This window comes from Macadamia integrifolia, chromosome 4 (assembly GCF_013358625.1).
Source record: "Macadamia integrifolia cultivar HAES 741 chromosome 4, SCU_Mint_v3, whole genome shotgun sequence".
NCBI classification, from domain to species: Eukaryota; Viridiplantae; Streptophyta; class Magnoliopsida; order Proteales; family Proteaceae; genus Macadamia; species Macadamia integrifolia.
In genome coordinates this window covers 21,336,871-21,344,712 of record NC_056560.1, presented here as the reverse complement: position 1 = coordinate 21,344,712, position 7,842 = coordinate 21,336,871, and the positions used below count along the sequence as shown (strand labels likewise).

At 41.7% G+C, this 7,842-nt stretch overlaps 1 pseudogene; it reads left to right on the top strand.

The window, feature by feature from the left end:
• The first annotated feature begins 5,086 nt into the window (after positions 1-5,086).
• Positions 5,087-6,921, top strand: LOC122076320 (annotated as a pseudogene).
• Positions 6,922-7,842: the final 921 nt, after the last annotated feature.

Here is a 7,842-nt window from a genome sequence, read left to right as displayed (position 1 = left end):
CTTATACATACTCAAGTATTAGCTGTGTTTTTACTGATTTCAGCCTCATCAATGTGATGCCACAGAGTTACTTACGGAAGCAACTGACGCCTTCAATGATATGGTTGTACTTTCTGTTGCTTTTCCGCCATGCTTAAAATTTATAGGTTTCATCCTTTTTATTTACCTCATCAGATCAATTTTCATGAACTTGGGGGTTTTTTTTTCTTTTAGTAGGTGCCTCCTGATGTAGTTAAACTGTTATTCCGATTTCTTTCAAGTTCCAAGAATAAACCCACAGATTTTTAGACCAGGCTTATCTTATTTAATTTATGGCAGGAGAGAAAGGGGAGTGGAGAGAGAGAGAGAAAGAGAGAGAGAGAGAGAGAGAGGAAATCAACAGGGCTTGAAAGTCCGTTTCCTGCGTGGAGGAAGCGCCAACTATGAACAACATATTTGGACCTCAAAATTGGGCAAGTGTTCTGCTCCACCATCTCCCTTTGTTTTCATGAAAAATCTCAAATCCGAAACTCTCTTTTTTGTATTTTACTTCCCCTACTCTTCATATGCAGTCACAAGTTCCAGAGCAGGCTTCATCCCACCGTGGGAGTGATGGCTGTCACAGAATTCAACTGAACCAGAGACACCCTTATATATGGATGTTCCAACTTTCAAAATCAGGGAATTGCTTTGAAATCTTTGTTTGCCTAATGTCTGCCCTAATGCATTTCTGCCTTTTGAATTGTAATTTTACGGTGTACCATAAGATAAGCCACCTTATATCTATCAATAGGTGTTGAATCTGGATCCATTTGATAGACATATAACTGTGTATATACCTTCATTTGACGATGCTATGGGGTCTGGCTTAGTGCAGCAATTGTCGCAAAATTCTGGAGCTTCTTTGCCTCGATGATAGAGAAGATCGGTATCTACTGTTAAGGATGAGAACAGAGTTTCTGATATTATATAGCATTCTTATGGTTGTGGCATATCCTTTTACCCAAAGCCAAAGCTTGTTGGGTACTACATCCACTATATGAATAATGTTATTAACCAGACTGGTTTGGTAAGTTACTACGTGATTTTTTGTTGGATGGGCATGTGTTTTACAGTAATAGTTACGAATAGTCATTGATTCCAAGAAAGGGCAGACGAGAGGTGCAAGGTGACAATGCTTTTTTTTTTTTATCACAATTTCAGTTAGTACTCCTAGAAGTTAATCAAGAGAGAGAACGATGCCTGTTTGTTTTTGTAGCTGGTGTTGTTGGAACTATAGGAACAGGTGAGTAGGAGGGAATGGGAGAAAGTTGTAATTTGAGAAAGGGCCGGATAAGGAAGGAAAAGGGTGGGGAGGGACAGAAAATGTATACTTTGTATCACTTCTTGACTCTTCCCTCTTGTTCTTCCATTAGCATTGGAGATAGAAATAGACTGTGAAGGTAAGCTAGCAATCGGGAAGAAGGTACAAATAAAAGTTTTTTTTTTTCCTGGTTTTGCAATTAGGAAGAAGGTACAAATTAGGTGTCGTTTTCCTCTTAATGTGTACATGTGGCCAAGGTTTTGTTCTTTCTTCTGTAATTGTTTTCTCTCTTTTGTAGGTATCTCATAGGGGGTAGTGTGTTATATTATCCTCAGCTATCATCAATAATTTCCTATCAATTGTTTGTGGAGGTTGGCATGCCTAATTACTGTTTTTCATGTAGGTAAACCAATTCAACTCAACTCACTTAAGCATTTCCCATCTAAATGGGGTGGCTAGACAAATCTTGTTTGGCCGTTTAAGTCTACTTAAATATTTATTTTATTGGTTTCATGTTTCAATTATGATCTGGTTTTATTGAGTTGGTTCCGCAGGTAGTATGTGAAGAGATGGAATGGCTTCCTTTCTCTCCAAGCAATGTAGATGTGAAGCAATCATATGACCATAAAAGTAAAAGAGAAGAGCCACCCAATGAGGAAGCCATTCCCAAGGTATTGAATGTGTGCTCTCATTGGATGCTAGACGTTATTAAGTATATTAACTGGCTTGAGAACCCTTCTAACAGTAAGGCAACAAGATTCCTTTCCAGATGGTAACTAAACCATACTTCATATTGATGAAAGTCCTATAAAAAATAAAAATTATTTAGTTTTTTTAATTTTTTCGAAATGCAGTTTTATGTTGAATAGATGTTTTCTGTCATGTATAATTTAGGTGCAACAAGTTAAAGGAATGCATGGAAGAGTTGGGGGTACTAAAGTAAGTTGATTCAGGTCAATGTCTCTTTCTTTGTGTTGTGTGTTTTAGTTACAATAAAAGGAGCCAAAATTGCTCATGTTTTTCATACAGATCCATTGGTTGTGTGTTCCCCCATTATGAAAGAATATCTATAATTAGAAACTCGTGTTACCCTTTTTCTGATGCATGTCGAACGAAAGTAACCATTTTAATATGCTTTTGTGTTGTTTATACAATTATTCTTCATATAAATTGAAAACTTCCTTTTTGTTTTTGTTTTAACTTTACATTATTTTGTGTCCAATAATATGTAACCAAAGAGAATCCCAATTCTTCAAGAAGTTTTTGCTTGATGCTTACTGCTTATTAGGATTGATTATTATATAGTTTATAATTTTTAGCCTTTGATGCCTGAAATTATATTACCTTCCACTTCAATATTGCTTTGTAGGTTGAGGAGTTTGTTGCATCTTCACTTGCTTGCTTGGCTGGGTCAAGATCAAAGCCTGGATGTGGGAGTATAGTGACCAAATTTCAATAGGAAAAGTATTATAAGCCTTTGTGTTTCTACTCTGTTTGTACTTATGGTTTGAACATCCTTTTCACTTCAGGTTTAACTTAACTAATATCATTATTTCATTTTTAGAAAATAGTTGCATTCTAAATCCGGAGACAGTTGCCTTCGAAAGCTTTGCAATTCCCTTAAAACCAAACACTTAATACCCCATCCACATTTTGTGAGGCCTGTCAAGTTTTTATGCATGCACTATTTGATTTGGAACCTTTAAGAAAAAATAAAAGAAATTTAGAAAGATGTTTAGTGCAAGTTTTGTGTGATTCTGATTTGTGAAAGAGAAGGAAAGACAAGCCATGGATGGTTCTCAATGATAAAAACTACTAAATCATTTTGGAGAACTCAATATGAGAAAACATAAAAAAGTAATAGAATTACATGTTGAGTTGTATTATGTGGAAAATTTAAAGTTAAGGCTCCCATTACAATATGAATACCAAGCCAAAGGCTCCCATTACAATATGAAACTGAAAGTATTACAATTACAATTATTGCTACTCAAATCAGACCCTTCAAGAGTAAGAAAACATTGAATACCATTTAGGCCACACTATTCCCCCCTTGCTTACTCATAGGATTGGCAAGGTCGCTTGTAGAATTTTTTCCATTAGAATGAGCAGTTCAGTTCACACTCGGTTGGGAGCTCAGGCCAAGGCCAAGCAGACCTGACCAAAAGGTCTTCCCTCGGTTGGGAGCTCAGGCCAAGGCCGAGCAGACTTGGTCAAAGGGTCCTCCCTCGGTTGGGAGTTTAGGCCAAGGCCGACCAGACCTGGCGGAAGGGTCCTCCCATGGTTGGGAGCTCAGGCCAAGGTCGAGCAGGCCTGACCGAAGGGTCTTCCCTTTGTTGGGGGCTCAGGCCAAGGCCGAGCAGACCTGATCAAAGGATCCTCCCTCGACCGGGGGCTCAGGTCAAGGCCAGACAGACCTGATTGAAGGGTCATCCCTTAATTGGGGTCTCAGGCTAAGGACCTGACTGAAGGGTCCTCCCTCGGTAGGGGGCTTGTAGAAATGCAACCCTAAAATGATGCAAAAGATGATGGAAAAATAAGAATAAGCAATGCACATCGATTTACGAGGTTAGACAAGATTGCCTATGTCCCAAGTGAAATGAAATCTTGCTTCACTATCAATGGAGAATAGGGTTACAAAGCTCATCCCTCACACCTCTCAGTATTGCTTACATTACAGAGAAAGAAACCCTCGCTACAAAAATATAGCGAAAAACCCTAATTCGGAAAGTACACAATTGCCCTCAAATAAAAAATTCGAGCCAGACCACCATCTTACTTGTCGAGGTGCTGCACCGGTACTCCCTGGATTAAACTGTGATGGAATACAAGACATCGTACACCAACAATGGGGCTTAGGCCAAGGCCAAGCAGACCTGATCGAAGGGTCCTCCCTTGGTTGGGAGCTTAGGCTAAGGCCCAGCAAACCTAACCAAGGGTCCTCCCTTAGTTGGGGGCTCAGGACAAGGTCAAGCAAACCTGATCGAAAGGTCCTCCCTCAGTTGGGGGCTCAGGCCAAGGCTGGGCAGACCTGACCAAAGGGTCCTCCCTCGGTTGGGAGCTCAGACTAAGGCCGCGGACCTGACCAAAGGGTCCTCCCTCAATTGGGGGCTCAAGCTGAGGCCAAGAGACCTAACCGAAGGGTCCTCCGTCGGTCAGGAGCTCAGGCCAAGGCATACCTGACCGAAGGGCCCTCCCTAGGTCGGGAGATCAGGCCAAGGTCGAGCAGACCTGACCGAAGGGCTCTCCCTCGGTTGGGGGCTCAGGCCAAAGGCCGAGTGGTCCTGACCGAAGGGTCCTTCCTTGGTTGAGAGCTCAGGATAAGGCCGAGCAGACCTGATCAAAGGGTCCTCCCTCAGTTGGGAGCTAAGGCCAAGGCTGCGCATACCTGATCAAAGGGTCCTCCCTCGGTTGGGAGCAGACCAAGGCTGAGCAGACCTGATCGAAGGTCCCTCCCTCGGTTGGGCGCTCAGGACAAGGCCGAGTGGACCTGAATGAATGGTCCTCCCTCAGTTGGGAGCTCAAGCCAAGGCCAAACACCTTTGACCGAAGGGTCCTCCCTCGGCCAGGTGTCTAGGCGAAGGCCGAACACCCTTGACCAAAGGGTCCTCCCTCTGTTGGATGTCCAAACCGAAACCGAATAAATAGGACCAAAAGGACTAGGCCAAAGCTAAAAAAAGGGGACTAAAGGAGAAGTCCCGAGCCACCTCAAGGACACTGTTACTCCCTCTGGAAGGATTTCTCAGAGGAAGTAAGGGGGCTTCTGATACACCCAAGATTAATCGCCCATCGTGATATTAACACATGGCATCCAACCGCAAGTCCAAATATGAGGGAAGGTCCACTATGGAAAGCCAGCGACCTCGAATACCAAACTCGTGAGGAGACTTAGACCCTCCTTCCATAGTAGAGTCACAGCAGGACTCTACCCACTTGAAGGAGAGAGGCAAGATAATCCCTAAGAAAAGGGAATATTCCCCAAAGAAAGAGGAGACTTACGAGAGAAGGTCCTCCAAAACCGCCCCAGTCTAACCAAGAAGAAGGTCGTCTCCTAGTAGGACTCTACAGGATTCAATTCTATAAAAGAGAAGTAAGAAACCCGTCAAAGGTAAGTTCACTAACTCGCTCACCATTGCTCTCTGAATACTGTTGGATGGGTTTCTAACTTGGGCGTCGGAGGACTAATCCCGGAGCCATATCCCGGCCTCTGCCTTTTGTGCTATTGCAGGACAGACGTTCAACCTTCTACATATTCTTGGCAGCAACAATAATTGTGATGTTTGGTGGTGGTTGACTAATGGAAGTTGTGCGGCTTCGTTCTTGTGCATTGCCATTGTTGGTGCGGGTGGGGGTTTCCTTCCATCCCTATTCAGGTGCTGGAGATCCGCCCAAGTATGGTGACTATGAGGCGCAGAGGCATTGGATGGAGATCACCCTTAACGCTGCTACCAGGGAATGGTACCACAACAGCACAACCAATGATCTCCTCTACTGGGGCCTTGACTACCCTCCCCTTACTGCCTACCAGAGCTATGTGCATGCTCTCTTCCTTAACTACTTCCATCCTGATTTTGTTGCCCTTTTCACCTCCAGGGGTCATGAGTCCCCTCTTGGGTGAGTTCCAATCACTTGCTAAATTCTTTTGTGCATAATTACGTCCAATATTTTTGGTAAGCTTTTAAAGTTATTACTTATTGCAGAAAACTTCTTATGAGGTGGACAGTGTTGTCAGCTGATGCCCTCATCTTTTTCCCTGCAGTTTTATGCTTGATCTGGGGATATTACACTGGTCGCTGCAGTGGCCACGGAGAAGGAATTTCATGTCATCTTGCTATGATTTTAGTTAGCCCCTATCTTATTCTAATTGATCATGGCCATTTTCAGGTATGAAACGATTGTGCATCAAAATTCCAGTTTTTACTTCTCTCTTTTTTCAACTTTATATACTATGCATCAAGAGAAGAGAGTATACTTATATTATATCGGTCCCTTGCCAGTACAACTGCATTAGTTTGGGCTTTACAGTTGGAGATGTTGCTGCCATCTTCTCTGAAAACGATTTGGTAGCTTGTTTCTTGTTCAGTCTTGCACTCAACCATAAACAAGTTTGTTTCTTTATCTAGTGTTGCGGTTACCACTTTCCTGGATTTTATTTGTTTCTCTCCCCTTTAATAATTCTCTAGTTCAGGGTATATTTGAGTTCACAAGGTTTATGAAACTAGTTTGTTGAAATGTTTTGTTTGGTTTTGAATTTTAAGTTCAAGTGCTTGAAACACTTGCTTACTTGCCTTGAGTCAATCATTAACTAGGTCAAAGGTCCCTTTGTTGGATCTATCTGACAACAGTATGATTTATGTACATCAAATTCTCAATTTCATGGAATTATGACCTTATATGCCTTGTGTAAATAGGCAAGTAATTATTTTCTGCAGGGATTTATATTTGGCTGCATTGTTTTTTGGTTTCCTGCAGATGAGTTTATGTTTTGCGCCTGCATTTTTCAGCCATCTCTTAGGAAATGCTTCAAGCGTCGGCATCCACTTCTTGATGTTTCGAAACTGGGCTTGACAGTTATGGGAACATCTATTCTTATCTGATGGCCTTTTATCATTATTCAACAAAAGCATTTATGGAGGTAAGCACCAGAATGGAATCCAACCCCTCTTGTTTGTACTCTCTTTCTCTAGTTTATCTATCATCTTTGGTTGCTGATCCTTCTATGTTCTTCCTGTGATATATTATCTGTGGTGATATACAGTACTAATCTGATGGATGACATAGGTTATCTTCCACTTGGCTTCTTCCAAGAGAGGGCTATCCCTCTTGTATGGAAAATTTTTTTTTTTGGGCAAATTGTATTGAAAGTTCAATTGGCAGGAAAAAAGATCAAAATGCCATTTCACAGGGAAAATGGTTTTTGTGGGGGAGTGTACAACCTACACCCAGACACATGAGAGGCGAAATGACCAGCCCCCTCCCCCCATGAAAAAGAAAATGACTCTTCTATGAATGCTTTCTCGTGCGCTCCCATTGGCCCTAGTGCACACACATGAACCACACTTACCCACAAGAAATACTTCCCCTTAATCTATATATATGGGACCTGAAATAATGTGGAGTCGACACATGTATACCTTGTTGCTTTTTCTCTCATTTTATATGTGGCAACCCATGAAATGCACATCGTCGTAGTGATCTAAATTTGAACATATTTTTTTGGATTGAGTTTTCCTTCAACCATGGTGATGCACATCATGGTGGGTTTAGACACACACGGGGGTATCAGAAGACTATTTTGAGGAACATTGAGCCCTAGGATGGAGTGGTGAATGTTCCAATCTTGTGGAGAAAAACTTTCTCCTATTTTTTTTCTTTTAGTCATCGTGGTGGGTCTGACCATTGGGAGTGTAATGTCTATGAATGCATAAAAATACACGAAGATGTAATTATTATCACTCCCCTAATTCAAACTTTTTTCCCTCCCTAAAAGTACACTTCCACATCTCTTACTCTAATTTTTTAAAATATCCAAATTACCCCTCAATTTCACCTGGTAACCT